Source organism: Ovis canadensis, chromosome 6, assembly GCF_042477335.2.
Source record: "Ovis canadensis isolate MfBH-ARS-UI-01 breed Bighorn chromosome 6, ARS-UI_OviCan_v2, whole genome shotgun sequence".
NCBI lineage: Eukaryota > Metazoa > Chordata > Mammalia > Artiodactyla > Bovidae > Ovis > Ovis canadensis.
In genome coordinates, this window is record NC_091250.1 from 26,751,670 (window position 1) to 26,767,679 (window position 16,010).

General features: G+C 38.0%; 1 protein-coding gene across 2 annotated transcripts in view; it reads left to right on the forward strand.

Moving 5' to 3' along the window:
- LOC138442293 (bifunctional heparan sulfate N-deacetylase/N-sulfotransferase 4) overlaps window positions 1–16,010 on the forward strand; it is a 288,177-nt gene that overhangs the window by 203,726 nt on the left and 68,441 nt on the right. The window lies entirely within an intron of this gene.

A 16,010-nucleotide genomic window follows, 5' to 3' on the forward strand; every position in this document is an offset into this window, starting at 1 on the left:
CAGTGGCTTTAAGAAGAAGCTAAATATTATCTGTATAATTCTATCAAGGATAAATAAACCATTTAACAAGCCTTACCAATTAACAGTGAAGTGGTCTGGGGATGTATAATGTAGAGTTTTATAGGGTGGCATATTAATTAGGTTAAGGCTATACGTGTACCACAGATTGATCTTTAAGAGGGGGAAAAAGAAAGAATTTCCACCATGCCACTGTATTTAGGGAAGGATAGATGAAGAAAGAGACTGAGTTTAAGTAAGTTATTATAGCCTGTTTTGTTTGTTTGTTTGTCCATTTGTTTTTCATTTTCATCCTGATTTGGTGATGTGGACAAAGTAGCTTTAAGTGTATGTGGAAATTCTTGACTCTACAAACCCATTACCGGAGAGTGACAATCATTTTGGGGTCTGGTCCAATCCTTAATTAACTGTTAATTTATGGATGGGCAAGGATAACAAAGCCTCAAAATTGCTTGATCACCTGAAAATTTCTATAATGGATGTGTAACCTACAGTAATTAGGGGGAAGATAATTGATTTAATATCTATCAGTCTATTTGGAATTGCATATATTTAATAATATTGGTATTGATATATTATATCTTGTTCCTTTTTGAAAACCTCTAGAACTTACTGAAATGATACGTGTTCCTTTTGTCCAATATCTCAGAATTACCAACAAAATTATTTTAAAAATTTTCTTTTAATATTCAGCTATTTCTATCATCTATGTGGCAAAGCAATTGGATAAATATTGTTAAAAGTAAATTTCAGATACACATATATTTCTCTTTATATGCATTTTTATGATCTTTAAGCAATCTATCATGTACACATAAAATGAACATGTATCATTGATACTAAAATTTGCTTGTTAGATGAAATTATGATTGAAAGTAATAACAGTAATCATTACTAATCGCTTATTCAATTCTAGAATAAATAAACAAGACTATTCTGTGAGACCTTCTGTTTCTACACTGATTATCCTACTGTTTTAGATTTTTTCATATTGTAGATATTTATTAACGTGTTGGTTGAGGAGAAAAAATAGATCATAAGTATGTGATATACATTAAAGACTTTTTACTTGAGTGAGAAATAGGAATTGAAAAGTGTACTGTTACTCAGATATGAATCAGTTCAGTTCAGCTCAGTCGCTCAGTCGTGTCCGACTCTTTGCAGCCCCTGAATCGCAGCACGCCAAGCCTCCCTGTCCATCGTTCATATAAAAAAGTATAACTGTTTGTGATTTAGATCTCTCAAATTCTTCTTTCATACCTCTAAATATGCATTAATCGAACAGCAAATATTTTCATATTTAAGTCATTAATATTACAAAAGATACATTTCATCAAGACTAACATTTTTTAAAATATCTATATAGGAATTATAATGCCAATCTCAAAGGAACCCTAAGTCAAACCTTGAAGAATCTTATTTCATTCCATTAGCTTCTGCCTTTGGCACCTACAAGTTGAGTGAAAATCCCTGTGAGTGTCAATAATCTAGAGATTTTCAGATGCTGGAGAGTTAAAATGGGTAACCAAAGTTTAGATTACAAGTGTTTCAAGTTTAAAGATAGCACATGCGTTGTTGTTTTTAATTTTGTTGTTGTTGTTTGTTTCTCTTTACTAAAAGTCAAACCAGGCTTCAGATTTATTGTCTGGGATATAAATAGTTTGGAAGTCACCACTCCATCCGAACAATAAATAAAAAGTTAAACAAACTGAAAAATCAACTAGTCTTCTTAGGTCAGAGAAGTTAGGTCATAGGGCAAACTCAGTTCAGTTCACTTCAGTTGCTCAGTCGTGTCCGACTCTTTGCGACCCTATAATCGCAGCACGCCAGGCCTCCCTGTCCATCACCATCTCCCAGAGTTCACTCAGACTCACGTCCATCAAGTCCATGATGCCATCCAGCCATCTCATCCTCTGTCGTCCCCTTCTCCTCCTGCCCCTAATCCCTCCCAGCATCAGAGTCTTTTCCAGTGAGTCAGCTCTTCGCATGAGGTAGCCAAAGTACTGGAGTTTCAGCTTTAGCATCAGTCCTTCCAAAAAATCCCAGGGCTGATCTCCTTCAGAATGGACTGGTTGGATCTCCTTGCAGTCCAAGGGACTCTCAAGAGTCTTCTCCAACACCACAGTTCAAAAGCATCAATTCTTCAGCGCTCAGCCTTCTTCACAGTCCAACTCTCACATCCATACATGACCACAGGAAAAACCATAGCCTTGACTAGACGGACCTTAGTCGGCAAAGTAATGTCTCTGCTTTTGAATATACTATCTAGGTTGGTCATAACTTTTCTCCCAAGGAGTAAGCGTCTTTTAATTTCATGGCTGCAATCACCATCTGCAGTGATTTTGGAGCCCAAAAAAGTAAAGTCTGACACTGTTTCCACTGTTTCCCCATCTATTTCCCATGAAGTGATGGGACCGGATGCCATGACCTTCGTTTTCTGAATGTTGAGCTTTAAGCCAACTTTCTCACTCTCCTCTTTCACTCTCATCAAGAGGCTTTTTAGCTCCTCTTTGCTTTCTGCCATAAGCGTGGTGTCATCTGCATATCTGAGGTTATTGATAGTTCTCCTTGCAATCATGAGTCCAGCTTGTGTTTCTTCCAGTCCAGCATTTCTCATGAGGTACTCTGCATATAAGTTAAATAAGCAGGGTGACAGTATACAGCCTCGACGTACTCCTTTTCCTATTTGGAACCAGTCTGTTGTTCCATGTCCAGTTCTAACTGTTGCTTCCTGACCTGCATATAGGTTTCTCAAGAGGCAGATCAGGTGGTCTGGTATTCCCATCTCTCGAAGAATTTTCCACAGTTTATTGTGATCCACACAGTCAAAGGCTTTGGCATAGTCAATAAAGCAGAAATAGATGTTTTTCTGGAACTCTCTTGCTTTTTCCATGATCCAGCGGATGTTGGCAATTTGATTTCTGGTTCCTCTGCCTTTTCTAAAACCAGCTTGAACAACAGGGAGTTCACGGTTCATGTATTGCTGAAGCCTGGCTTGGAGAATTTTGAGCATCACTTTACTAGCATGTGAAATGAGTGCAATCATGCGGTAGTTTGAGCATTCTTTTTCATTGCCTTTTTTGGGGATTGGAATGAAAACTGACCTTTTCCAGTCCTGTGGCCACTGCTGAGTTTTCCAAATTTGCTGGCATATTGAGTGCAGCACTTTCACAGCATCATCTTTCAGGATCTGAAACAGCTCCACTGGAATTCCATCACCTCCACTAGCTTTGTTCATAGTGATGCTTTCTAAGGCCCACTTGACTTCACATTCCAGAATGTCTGGCTCTAGATTAGTGATCACATCATCATGATTATCTGGATCGTGAAGATCTTTCTGTACAGTTCTTCCATGTATTCTTACCACCTCTTCATAATATCTTCTGCTTCTGTTAGGTCCAGACCATTTCTGTCCTTTATCAAGCCCATCTTTGCATGAAACGTTCCCTTGGTATCTCTAATTTTCTTGAAGAGATCTCTAGTCTTTCCCATTCTGTTCTTTTCCTCTATTTCTTTGCATTGATCACTGAAGAAGGCTTTCTTATCTCTTCTTGCTATTCTTTGGAACTCTGCATTCAGATGCTTATATCTTTCCTTTTCTCCTTTGCTTTTCACTTCTCTTCTTTTCACAGCTATTTGTAAGGCCTCCCCAGAGAGCCATTTTGCTTTTTTACATTTCTTTTCCATGGGGATGGTCTTGATCCCTGTCTCCTGTACAATGTCACCAACCTCATTCCATAGTTCATCAGGCACTCTATCTGTCAGATCTAGTCCCTTAAATCTATTTCTCACTTCCACTGTATAATCATAAGGGATTTGATTTTGGTCATACCTGAATGGTCGAGCGGTTTTCCCTACTTTCTTCAATTTGAGTCTGAATTTGGCAATAAGGAGTTCATGATCTGAGCCACAGTCAGCTCCTGGTCTTGTTTTTGTTGACTGTATAGAGTTTCTCCATCTTTGGCTGCAAAGAATATAACCAATCTGATTTCGGTGTTGACCATCTGGTGATGTCCATGTGTAGAGTCTTCTCTTGTGTTGTTGGAAGAGGGAGTTTGCTATGACCAGTGCATTTCTTGGCAAAACTCTATTACCCCCAAATTAGAAACACCAATGAATAGGGATAATCACAAGTTACTGGAGTAGAAACCCCCAGGCAAACCAGTGGCCAGGTAGGAAAAACCTGAACTGTAGTTGATATGTCACTGGAGGCTCAGTGGGGACAAGTCTGAGAGTTCAACAGGGGCAACCAGTCCCAGAGGACCCTCCAAACTTTTGTGAGTTTTACATTTCATAAGGAAACTTCCAGTTATAAAATAAGCCACAGAAATGTAATATAAAGCATAAGTCAAAGTGAAGTTGCTCAGTTTTATCTGACTGTGTGACCCCCGTGGACTGTAGCCTACCAGGCTCATCCATCCATGGGATTTTCCAGGCAAGAGTGCTGGAATGGGTTGCCATTTCCTTCTCCAGGGGATCTTCCTGACTCAGGGATCGAACTCAGATCTCCTGCATTGCAGGCAGACGCTTTACCATCTGAGCCACCAGGGATGTCCATAGCATAAGGAATGTGCCCAATAATACTGTAATAACATCATATGGGAACAAATGGTTACTAGACTCATCATGGTGATCATTTCATAATGTATTCAAATTCATATCACCATATAGCACACCTAAAACTAGCATAATACTACACTTTGATAATATTTTTCTTTAAGAGTGAACGTCTGAGAAAATGCTTCCTGTGCTTCCAGCAAGGGGAAGGAAAAAGGAACCATTTTGATATACCCCAGAGCACTTTGTCTTTCTTAACAAGATCTTCTCTTGGGAGAAACTTTTCAACCAAAGCCTAGCCTAAAGGGACTTTATAAGAACCTAATTGATCTGGGAGAAGGAAAACACCCAACTCCAGGCCAATCTAGCCATCCTGTCCCACCTGAATGAAGAAGGTGACTGAAAAGTCCCTAAGAAATTCACAGTCCAAGACATAGGCTCACTACATGACTGAGAACTAATCATAGGAAAATAAGCTGCTGCTTCACCTTCTCCCACACCTCACCACCACATCAACACACATCTATTTAACATAGTACTTTTTATCTAGCACATCATGTTAGGCTATTAAAAAAAAAAATTAAAGGCATAGTAAGAGACAAAAACACAATTTGAAGAGACAAAGCAAGCATCAGAACTAAACTCAGATACAACAGATGTTGGAATTAGCAGACCAAGGTTTTTAATACCTTTATGATTAATAAAGACTCTAATAGAGAAGGTATACAGCATGCAAGAATAGATGGGCAATGTAAACAGAGAGATGGAAATTCAAAGAAAGCACCAAAAGAAATGATAGAGGTCAAAAACACTGTAACTTAATGCCTTTGATGGGGTTATTACTTGTCTGGATATGGCTTAGGAAAGTGTGTCTGATATTGATGGATTTCAAAAAAAAAAAAACTCCAAAACTAAAAAACAATGAAAAAAGACCAGAAAAAGAAAAACAGTACATCTAAGAACCATGGGACAACTAAGAAAGGTATAGTATACATGTAATGGAATTACGAGAAGAGGATGAGAAAAGGGAAAGGGAAATATTGGAAGTAATAAGCAGTGAAAATTTCCCCCAGTTGGTGTCAGATACCAAACCATGGAACCAGGAAACTGAGAGAGTATCTTGTAGGATAAATGCAAAAAAAAAAAAAAAAAAAAAAAACAAACAAAAAAAAAAAACAAGAAACCAGAGAGAAAAACACCTAAACCTAGAGAGAAACAAACATAAAAATTACATCCAACTTATTCCCAGAAACCAAGCAAGTAAGAAGAGAATGGAGTGTAACAGCTCAGAGATACAGATAACAAACTGGTGGTTGCTAGGGAAGGAAACAGTGGGGGCTGGGCAAAGTAGGTAAAGGGAATTAAGAAGTGCAAATTTCCACTTATAAAATAAATAAGGCTTGGGGATGTAATATACATACCAGGGAATATACAACTTTATAGGATGACATATGGTGTTCATTTTGTAAATAAATACTGAATCACTGTGTTTTAAACCTGAAAATACCATAATGTAACTCTGTTATATGTAAATAAATAGGAAAAAAATGAAGAAAATGGAGTAAAATATTTAAAATGTTGAGAGAAAAGTATCCACCAAACTAGAATTTTGTGAACTATGATATAATCCTTCAAAGTGAAGGAGAAATAAAGACTTTCTCAGAAAAAAATTGAAGGAATTTGTTGCCAGTATACTTACCTATGAGAAATGTTAAAGACATCTCCCTAGAGAAAAATAAAATTATATGGGACATAAACTCAGATCTACACAGAATGAAAGGCAAAAGTAGGAACAAAGAGTAAGGACAACAAGAAGAAACTGTTGGGACCAGCCCAGCAATGAACCGACCTGAGGGAGCGGTGCCACAGAAGAATAAGGAAAAAGAAAACTCAGAAATAAAGTGGGAATCAGGGAGCTGATGCTGTTCACAGGCAAAAGCCCAAATCCTAATCCTTGCATGCCTTTTATTGTTAACTTCTACTTCCTTATTTGTGCTCTAGAGATATCTATTCTTTACAATCTCAGATCAGGGATAAATATATACAGAACTGACTTCAAGGTAAGAAGTTATCAGGAATAAAAACAGGAATTACATGATAAGGGATCATAAGGGATCAACTCTTCAAGAAGACATAACAGTTCTCAGCAATTTTATGCCTAATAGCAGAACATCAAGCTCTGTCCGACTCTTTGTGACCCCATGGACTGTAGGTCGCCAAGCTCCTCTGTCCATGGGGATACTCCAGGCAAAAATGCTGGATTAGTTTGTCATGCTCTCTTCCAGGGGTTCTTCCCAACCCAGGGATCAAACTCAGGTCCCCATCTTTCCAGGCAGATTCTTTACCATCTGAAAAGGGTACAGACTGTATAACTCCAACCATATGACCTTCTAGGAAAGCGAAAACTATGAAGACAGTAAAAAGATCAGTCATTGCTAGGAGTTACAAAGGAGAAAGATGCATAGTTAGAGGATAGAGGATTTTTAGGGCAGTGAAATTATTCTGTATGATATTATAATCATGAATATCTGTCGTGTGTGTGTGTGCTAAGTCACTTCAGTCATGTCCAACTCTATGTAATCCTATAGACTGGAGTGGATTGCCATGCCCTCTTCCAGGGGATCTTCCTGACCTAGGTATCTAACCCATGTCTCTTATGTCTCCAGCATTGGGAGTTAGGTTCTTGACCATTAGCACCACCTGGGAAGCCTGAATAACTGTCATAGGTTTGTCCAAACCAATAGAACATACAACATTAACAGTAAACTCTAACATAAACTATGGAGTTTGGATGACAATAATGTGTCAGTGTAGATTCATTAATTGTAGCAAATGTACCAATATGGTGGGGAAAGTTGATGATGGGGAAAGTTATGTATGTGAGGAAGAGGGGCTTATGGGAAATCTCTGTACTTTTAAGTTTAGTTAATGCCATGAACCTAAAACAGCTCTAAAAAGATAGCATCTATTTAATACATGCATATATGCATACATACTTATGTACATAAACCCTTGAATTTAGACGTGGCTGACTCTGACAAACATTTTGACAACAAACCATAATTTTCTTAAAACATGACAACAAATAAGAAAAGGTAGTAATACTAAAAAAAAAAAAAGTATAATAACTGTTTGCTAAGATTTTCTTGAAAATAATTTGCACACAATCTGAATAATTAATATGTAGTCCAAGTGAGTATTAAGAATTCTAAATAGTAAAATTCTAAAGATTAAAAATACTTAAATGCTAATAATAATGGTTAAACAACAAAAATTTTTTTAAAAAAAAGAATTTTATATATATGCCAATAAGTAGTTTTTTGTCCAAAGAAAATAATTTAGGAATAGGTAATCACAATGGTTTGATCACTCACCTAGAGCCAGACATCCTGGAATGTGATGTCAAGTAGTCCTTAGAAAGCATCACTATGAACAAAGCTAGTGGAGGTGATGGAATTCCAGTTGAGCTATTTCAAATCCTGAAAGATGATGCTGTGAAACTGCTGCACTCAATATGTCAGCAAATTTGAAAAACTCAGCAGTGGCCACAGGACTGGAAAAGGTCAGTTTTCATTCCAATCGCCAACAAAGGCAATGAAAAAGAATGCTCAAACAACCGCAAATTGCACTCATCTCACACGCTAGTAAAGTAATGCTCAAAATTCTCCAAGCCAGGCTTCAGCAATACGTGAACCATTAACTTCCTGATGTTCAAGCTGGTTTTAGAAAAAGCAGAGGAACCAGAGATCAAATTGCCAACATCTGCTCGATCATGGTAAAAGCAAGAGAGTTCCAGAAAAACATCTATTTCTGCTTTATTGACTATGCCAAAGCCTTTGACTGTGTGGATCACAATCAACTGGAAAATTCTTCAAGAGATGGGAATACCAGACCACCTGACCTGCCTCTTGAGAAACCTATATGCAGATCAGGAAGCAACAGTTAGAACTGGACATGGAACAACAGACTGGTTCCAAATAGGAAAAGGAGTACATCAAAGCTGTATATTGCCACCCTGCTTATTTAACTTATATGCAGAGTATATCATGAGAAACGCTGGGCTGGAAGAAGCACAAGCTGGAATCAAGATTGCCGGAGAAATATCAATAACCTCAGATATGCAGATGACGCCACCCTTATGGCAGAAAGCAAAGAGGAGCTAAAAAGCCTCTTGATGAAAGTGAAAGAGGAGAGTGAGAAAGTTGGCTTAAAGCTCAACATTCAGAAAACGAAGATCATGGCATCTGGGCCCATCACTCCATGGGAAATAGATGGGGAAACAGTGGAAACAGTGTCAGACTTTATTTTGGGGGCTCCAAAATCACTGCAGATGGTGATTGCAGCCATGAAATTAAAAGACGCTTACTCCTTGGAAGGAAAGTTATGACCAACCTAGATAGCATATTCAAAAGCAGAGGTATTACTTTGCCAACTAAGGTCCGTCTAGTCAAGGCTATGGTTTTTCCAGTGGTCATGTATGGATGTGAGAGTTGGACTGTGAAGAAAGCTGAGTGCCGAAGAATTGATGCTTTTGAACTGTGGTGTTGGAGAAGACTCTTGAGAGTCCCTAGGACTGCGAGGAGATCCAACCAGTCCATCCTAAAGGAGTTCAGTCCTGGGTGTTCATTGGAAGGACTGATGCTGAAGCTGAAACTCCAATACTTTGGCCTCATGCGAAGAGTTGACTCATTGGAAAAGACCCTGATGCTGGGAAGGATTGGGGGCAGGAGGAGAAGGGGACGACAAAGGACGAGATGGCTAGATGGCATCACCAACTCGATGGACATGAGTTTGAGTGAACTCCGGGAGTTGGTGATGGACAGGGAGGCCTGGTGTGCTTTGGTTCATGGGGTCGCAAAGAGTCGGACACAACTGAGCAACTGAACTGAACTGAACTGAACTGAGTGATACTTTCACAGCTTCCCTGGTGGCTCAGCAATAAAGAATCCACAGGCAATGTAGGAGAAACAGGTTGAATGTCTGAGTTGGGAAGATCCTCTGGAGAAGAGAATGGCTACCCACTCTAGTATTCTTGCCTGAAGAATCCCATGGACAGAGGAGTGTGGTGGGCTACAGCCCATGGGGTTGAAAAGAACTGGACACGACTGAGTGACTGACACTTTTACTTCTACTTTTAAGGCATCATTCTTATACAAAAGAAGGATAGACTTTATGACTCTTTGGGAAAAAGAATGTAGGAAGACTCGCACAACTGGATATCAAAGCTTATTTTAAAAATATATTATGTATCTTTCTGTATATGAGTTATATTTCAAAGCACAGGATGTAAAAAATTTAGGGTAGAAAAATACAAGTAGGCTAATAGTACTAAGTTAATTATTCAAAATATATCCAACTATATATATAGTATTCATTATCAACTCATAAATTCAGTAAGTTAATAACAATTAAGTGATCATAGATATAAATATGCTGGAAAAAATTCAAAAACATCTAAAATCCATTGCTATCTTTAAGGAGCTTCTAATTTAATAAGATAGATGTTAGGTTATGCTAGGTAAAATTACATGTACTCAACCATTTTTGGCCTACAAAAGGCCAATTTCATATGGATTACCTAGCATAACAAAAAACTCACACGTTATGTTTGATAATAGGCAATAAGAAAAGGATGGAGTGCTACAGTTATTCAGAAGGTAAGTTTGACGAAGGACTAGAATTTCCAAACGTAAAATGGAGAACACATAAACAAGAGTATATACAAAGATATGGGGAAATAATTGTTATGTTTGAGAAATGGCAATGGCATGCAGTTATATCAGAGTTAAGACCTGAGACTCGAGGTTGGGATTACATTGCAAATGGTCTCAAATAGTGTTGAAGTAACTTCAGCATTAATTAACAAGTACTGAAAGCATTGAACATTTCTGAGGGAGAAAGACAAAGTTATGCCTTATGGTAAATAAAGTGGTGGTTGATACTGAATGAACTATGGGGGCAAAGATAGAAATCGGACCAGGGAAGAGGGTCTTGCAATAAAGCTAAGGAGAGGTAAATAGACTCTAAATTAAAATGGTGAAAATGCAAATAGGAAAAATTTGCAGCAAGACTAGTGCCAAGGTAGACTCAATAGTCAAATGACAAAAAGATTCTACACTGATAGAAATGGTAAAGAGAAATTGACTTGGAGAAACAAGTGAGTTAAGAGAAACCTGGGAGAGCCACATCTCAGACTGTACACGTGGCAGTAAACTTTTCTGATCTTGAAGGTATTTCTGATTCCCTTACTTTAAGGCAGTTAGTATAACAAGACCTTTGATAGTATTGGGAGAGGATATTGTATAGCAAGAGAAAAGGAAATAAATGATTGTATATAGGACTCAGAGGACTTTTCAAAAAGAGAGAAAGAATCTATAACAGAAAACAAGAGAGTATGACCTGAGTTTGTTATTATGGTGGAAAATGAGCACTGCAAAGGCAAATAAAAAAGTCAACATTGTCAAGAGGTTGATACCTCAAGTAGGGTGAAGATGTTAGGTTTGATGAAATCCTCTAGAGTTGGCAACGAGAAAGTTATTAGTGACTTTCAAAAGAGAGTTTCTGATACGGAGGTCAAAACCAAAGCCAAATTTAAAGTACTAACGAGTCAGTGCCTGGGGACAAATATGAAAGAATTTGACAAATTCAGTCAGAGGACCTAGCAGAAAGTTTGCATAGCTGCTCCAGGGTAGAAGTAAATTGAAGGCTATTTTAGAATTTAAAAAAAAAAAGAAAAGAAAAGAAACCTAGATGATTGTAGGCAAAGTGGTAGTGGAGAAGTAGGTGGAATAAATTGCAGGAGTTTGATTTAGAACAGAAGAGAATGGGTAATTAGTAGGAAAAGTGCCCTGAGGAGAGAAGAGTGTGCCACCAAGAATGCATGGGATTAACCTTGGGCGGGCCAGCCTAACCTGGTTCTTTTGAGGAAGCAGGAATGAAAAACAAGATAAAATTAAAGATTTTCAGAGATACTGGGAAAGACACTGAAGGAATGCTTAACTATAAAAGCAGAGACATTGCTTTGCCAACAAAGGTCTGTCTAGTCAAGGCTATGGTTTTTCCAATGGTCATGTATGGATGTGAGAGTTGGGCTGTGAAGAAAGCTGAGCGCCGAAGAATTGATGCTTTTGAACTGCGGTGTTGGAGAAGACTCTTGAGAGTCCCTTGGACTGCAAGGAGATCCAACCAGTCCATCCTAAAGATCAGTCTAGGGTGTTCATTGGAAGGACTGATGCTGAAGCTGAAACTCCAATACTTTGGCCACCTCATGTGAAGAGTTGATTCACTGGAAAAGACCTTGATGTTGGGAGGGATTGGATTGGGGGCAGGAGGAGAAGGGGAAGACAGAGGATGGGATGGCTGGATGGCATCACCTACTTGATGGACGTAAGTCTGAGTAAAGTCTGGGAGTTGGTGATGGACAGGGAGGCGTGGCGTGCTGCAGTTCATGGGGTCGCAAAGAGTCAGACACGACTGAGCGACTGAACTGAACTGAGCACTGCTTTTATACTAAGATAGAAATAACAACTGTTAATATCTGTTCGGAGAAAATTTCTGCAGTAGTCAACTTCCATAATTTTACTGGAAATATTGGTGGTGATGACTCATAAAGAAAAGTGTTTTGGGACTTCTCCCAGGACGTTCATGAATGAGTCACGTCTCATTACTTGTGAGGTGATTCTATAGGCAAGGCTTTGTGTGTTAATGAAGTTTTATTAGAATGCCCCTAACTTCCTGTTGTTATTTACTTAAAAGGGCTCTGACACTTGGGGTCATGTGGCCACGATTTAGCGACTGAACACACAAGCACGCAGAAACTTGATTTTGACTTACAGTCTTCCCAATAAAATATATTAGATTTGCAAATATTGTTACCACCTAAACTATAACCTGGAAAATGGTACAAATGAAGACTGTATAGAAAGAGATGCCAAGAGACTTTAGAAAGAAATCAGAACTTTCCACATTTAACTATTCAATTTGTATATACTTGCTATACAATGATTAAAAGAACTATCAGTGTATAAAACAACAAATTATTTGGTGCTTTAACATTGGAGTTATTGAAGAATTGCTTCAGAAAGTTACTAAGATTTCTTAAGCTCCATCTCTGTTATTATTGTACTTTCAGTGAACATTCAAAAACACAGTTTTCTGTTCACTATGAACCAAAGTAGTTTTCTTCTCACAATAACCTTATGATGTGGGCTTCCCTGGTGGCTCAGAGGTTAAAGCATCTGCCTGGAATGCTGGAGACCTGGGTTCGATCCCTGGGTCGGGAAGATCCCCTGGAGAAGGAAATGGCACCCCACTCCAGTACCCTTGCCTGGAGAATCCCATGGAGGGAGGAGCCTGGTAGGCTACAGTCCATGGGGTCGCAAAGAGTCGGACACAACTGAGCGACTTCACACTTTCACATGATTATCCCCAGTTTGCAGATGGAGTCACTGAGGTTCTGAGAGGATAAATAACTTCCCCAAGGCCAGTAGTTAAAAAATGATGAAGTCAGAAGTCACAGACGGTTGCATCTGGTACCAAGCTCTGTGCTTTTTTTCCTCATCCAACCTCCCTGGAAAGTGCAGCTGTTCCATTTGAAGACATCACATAACATTTTTTAAAGAAGTTTATAATTGATGTTTGCTTTGACATTTTCTAAAGGTCTTTGTAAACCTCTAAGAGGATTATCAATTTTGCTGCACCTCTCTTGAGTTTTATGCTTTATTCCAAGTATGGTTTAACTTTAAACACTTTATTACCTAAAGTGAACACAGGTTTTATTATCTCTGCCAGACATCTCATTCAGCACAGTCTTAATATTTGACTTAGTATATTCTTCAAGGTCATTGTCCACCTACTCCCTTAGACTTCTTAATATTTGATAAGAAATAGCCAGTTCTATGATCTGTATATTCATCACCTGCCTAAAGTAAACAGAACCAAAATCCATTTAGCGTAAGACGTAGTAAAACGAACCACTTCCTGCAAAGGCCATCTGAAAAAATACCCCTATTTTCCAAAGAAAGGACTACAAAGTGAAATATTCACTTTGGTGGCAAAGGGGATAGTTGTTCTTTTGCTCAAAAACGTGCTTTTTTGAGATATAAAAATCTATGAAAATTGGTTTGAAAATGTAGTTGTGCATCTTTAATACCATGGAGGATATTATTTAAGAAAGTATGATAATATCCAGCCTGGCTAAATGTGAAGTCACAGCAGAGATGTGTGGATGAGAACCAGGAGGTGGACATGACATTTAAAAAGAGAAGAAAGAAGGGAAAAAGAAAGAAAGAGGAAGAAGGGAGGGAGGGAAGGGAGGAAAGAGGTAAGGCGGAAGAAATAAAGGAAAATAAATTCAAAATAGGAATAAATTAGTGGTTCTGATCTTCAGAGTACCAAAAATCCAAACAAATATGGAATGTGAGATTCAGTAGCTAACTATCATGATCTCTACAGAAGAAATAGGGACCAATAGTTTTTCTTAGGGCCAAAGTCAAGGGTTTCTCACTGGTCAGGAAAGTAGTAACAAGGCCAACAAAATTAAGGGAGTTAAGGAGGAAATGTTTATCAAATGCCAAAAAAAAAAAACAGTGAATCAACAGGAAAATGATATATTATACATAGAATATTGTTTAAGAGGGTTTGAGAATCATAACTCCTTGCATTTTAAATCCAATCTGTGTTATTGTGTGTAGGTATGTCTCTTAAGTTTTAGTTTCTTCAGAAATTAAATGAGCATATTAGGGCAGTTGCAACACCTAGAATTTAGGTTTGTACGTACTTGTGATTAGACATTTTTAAACTTCAGCTCTCTCCTCTTACTCAGTGACTAGGCAAATAAATGCTTTTAAGCTTGAGCCTTAATAAGTAAGCAGCTTGACACTGAACTGATTCTCCTTCTCAGGTGTATTATTTCTACCTGTAATTTCTATCACTTGCAGTGGAGTATACTTGCATTCTAAGATAGTACTTGCTGTAATGAATAAGGGGGAAAGCAGCAGAATTAATGTCCAGACTCCAGTAAAATTTGTTAGGATCCAGACAACCAATTATATGAGAAAAATCTTCCTCCCTTTCCACCACAGTGAAGACAATAAAGGAAATATGAGATTGCCTAATGACAGCAAGTGGGAAATTTCTAGGTATATTATCAGTGTCCCTTGCTGACCTGTAGTCCAAAAAGTGAAAAAGGTAAATTGCATGGGGATAATAAACTAATTAGTAGATGAATGTATTCCAGGTGAACAAAGATACTATCTAACATGTCAAGGATTTTAAATGCCAAATTACATTTAGCTAGACAGTTTGGGATTTCATAGAATAATTACAGAGCAGATCTACACATGGATGTCTGTTTTTGTGCCAGCAGGCAGGCAGGAGATGGCTCTAAGTTTTAATCACAGAGTCTCTTCTGTGCAGCTGCAGCTGAATGTCAAGTTACCCTTAGTCTAAAGCTCAACACTAAGCCTTATAGAATTATGTCTAGGCAGAGATTTCCTTAAACAGTTCTTACCTAAGCATTGTACTCTCTCATTCAGGTTTGAAATCTCCTCCTGCATGATTCTTAAAAAGATACAGATTCCATTGTCACAGTATTTCCTGCTTTTTATTTCTCTCTTCCTTTACATTAAAAATCACATTTAATTTTTGAAGTAAACTAATATTTACAGTAATCCAAGAGTTTGCTGCTGCTTCTTAAAGTAAGGCAAGTTAGATCCTGATATTCTTTGTTGCTGTTAAGTTGCTCTGTCTTGTGTGCGACTCCTTGTGACTCCTTGGACTGTAGCACACTAGGCTTCCCTGTCCTTCAGTCTCTCCTGGAGTTTGCTCAAACTCATGCCATTCTTAAAAGTTTTAATTCATAAATTGTTTGGTTCCCCCTATGGACACTGATTTCAAATTCAGATTCTTTGAGAACAAAAACTTCAGCACATTTAGGAATACTTGGTTTCACATTTGCCTCTGGTTGCTCTATCGCTGTTTTCTAAGCATAATTCACAGTGGGCTCATTCCTATTATGCACCTCTTAAAAAGCACCTACATAGGTCTATGTGACAGATAATATCACATACTCACTAAAATGCATAACTATTTCTTATCTTTTTCTGGTTTTCTCAGTTCTCTTGTGAGTTCCTTTGTTTGCAAGGGGTTCATAAATCTAAGCCCTCTGTACTTACATAAAAATATTCAAAACTTCTGTTTGTTATTTGCCAACAAGCAGGCAAGAGATAAGGAGATGTGGGAAATCCAGATCCGCGTAAGCTGCTGGACTTCTTTCTTTCCATCTTTCATTACATGTTTCTCATTTTCTCATTGAATGAAGTAGCCGATGGTATCTAAGAGTAAGAGAAATAAATTTTTCCTATCAAAAATGTTTAGTTCTACCAAAAAATACATGGTAAAGAGCAAAACTATAAACACAAAAGTTTGTAATACTT